Source organism: Octodon degus, unplaced genomic scaffold, assembly GCF_000260255.1.
Source record: "Octodon degus isolate 3935 unplaced genomic scaffold, OctDeg1.0 scaffold00069, whole genome shotgun sequence".
NCBI classification, from domain to species: domain Eukaryota; kingdom Metazoa; phylum Chordata; class Mammalia; order Rodentia; family Octodontidae; genus Octodon; species Octodon degus.
In genome coordinates this window covers 6,864,461-6,866,443 of record NW_004524645.1, presented here as the reverse complement: position 1 = coordinate 6,866,443, position 1,983 = coordinate 6,864,461, and the positions used below count along the sequence as shown (strand labels likewise).

The following is a 1,983-nucleotide window of genomic DNA, read 5'->3' as shown; positions in this document are numbered from 1 at the left end:
AAAAAAAAAAAGAAAAAAAAGTCAGGCACAGAAGGACAACTACCACATGATCTCCTTTATATATGAAATTTGAAAAAGTTGATTTTATAAAAATTGAGAGTATGAAAAGTGGGTGATGTGTATGATGTATCCATAAGAAAGAATAAATTCTGGGGTTCTGTGGCACAGAGGGTGAATAAAATTAACACTAATATATTATATACTTAATGTGTTAAATAGAGAAGACTTTGAATGTACGTCCATAGAGAAATTACAAAAAGTTTAATGTCTAATATGTCTAACAGCTATGCTAATCACCCTGAGGTGATCACTACTTGATATACGCATGAATTTCACATCTCCCTGAGTATGGGGCTGTAGCCCAGTGGTAGAGCACACACTTAGCATGTGTGAGGCCCTTGGTTCAATATCCTGCACCATAAGTAAGCCTTAAATCATCACATTGGACTTCATAATTATTTGCAAATATGTATCAATCAAAAATTTAAAAGATTGTAACATTAAAAATGTATCCATTCTTTGGAGAAGATTATGAGAAGACAAGTGACAATCACAAGCCTCCCCTGCACCTTTGGTCCATCTCTCTCAGCACAGTCCACAGCTCAAGTAGCTTCATCCTTGAGACACATCCAAAGATAATATCATTTCCCAATGAGAATGGGATCCAGGTCTTTTCACCACAAAAAGTAAGTATGAGGTAATGTATATATTAAACAATTTGATTTAGCCATTCCACAATGGGTAGATATATTAATACATGATGGTGTATATTATAATGTTTTGCAATTATAATTCAAAAATTAATTTAATGAAGAAAAGAAAAGCAAATCTTTGAGTGTGAAACAGAGTGGGCACTACAATAAAAACTTCCCTCTTTTATTTTTCCTAACAAAATAACTAAAATTCAATATAGTTAGAAAAACTCCAAAACATTAATGAGAAACTATCCTATGCCCTTCAAAAACCAATTTGTAATTTCTAGTGTTATAACAATCCTAATTGAAATGAAAATAACTCTAAACAGTTTTCAACTTCGAAGTTCAAAAATATCCAACTCAATTAAAGCATCAAAGTTCTAGACTTGAGAAGGGATCTGATTGAAAAAGAAATTGTTACTACCCATCAGTGGTTGGTTAAGAGTTTAGTAAAGCTTATAAATTGACAGAAGAGATACTGAAGGTCAATTATTTTTACTTGCAGTAGATAATATGCCTCATCCCACTCAACCTACAATTACACAATTAAGGGGAAAAGTAAATAGAAAAAGTTTTAACTCTGGATCCTAGACTAGAAATGACACATCAACTTTCTAGCTGTGTGGATACTATTTAATTCTAACTTTTATATATGATTTAATTTTTTATAGTTGTACCTAATGTCAACCAGAATATTTGTTATGTATGTGTTAATTTTTAGCTATGTTTTTGAGTCAGGTTATCTCACTATGTAGTTCAGACTGCCTTGAGCTCACTGTGTAACACAAGAGTGGGGATCCTGCAGCCTCAGCCTCCCAAGTGTTGGGATCACAGGCATGTACCATATCCGGCTTAAAATTTTAACTCTTAAAACAGCTGTATTATCACATATTCTGATGTAGAAACTGAGCCACAGAGCAGTTAAATTGCTACTCAAAGTCATAAAACTAATAAGTGACAAGCCAAGATTAAAATTAGAAACTCAGTGGCCTAGTAGTATTTTCTTTCTGAACATACACAAACAAACACAATATTAGGATGATGCAGGTTGCATCCTGAATTTCCCTTTGACCTGTAATGAGTATTACCATGGTGTTGAATTTTTTCTAAACCATAATTTCCAAAGCTTTCATAATAGTCCATGCCATTATTAATCACTTCACAGTATAGAACACTTTGTTTATGTTCTATTTCATTTTTGTGACTGAGTTTTGCTTCTATGAACATTATTTCCCCAAAATTTTGACTATCTTTTTGCTCATTTAACAGATCAAATTTTATTTTTTTT

The 1,983-nt window shown here is 32.4% G+C and overlaps 1 protein-coding gene across 5 annotated transcripts in view; it reads right to left on the bottom strand.

Annotated features, from left to right (window-relative positions):
* Glra2 (glycine receptor alpha 2) overlaps positions 1-1,983 on the bottom strand; it is a 270,770-nt gene that overhangs the window by 63,483 nt on the left and 205,304 nt on the right. The gene's annotated exons all lie outside the window — the stretch shown is intronic.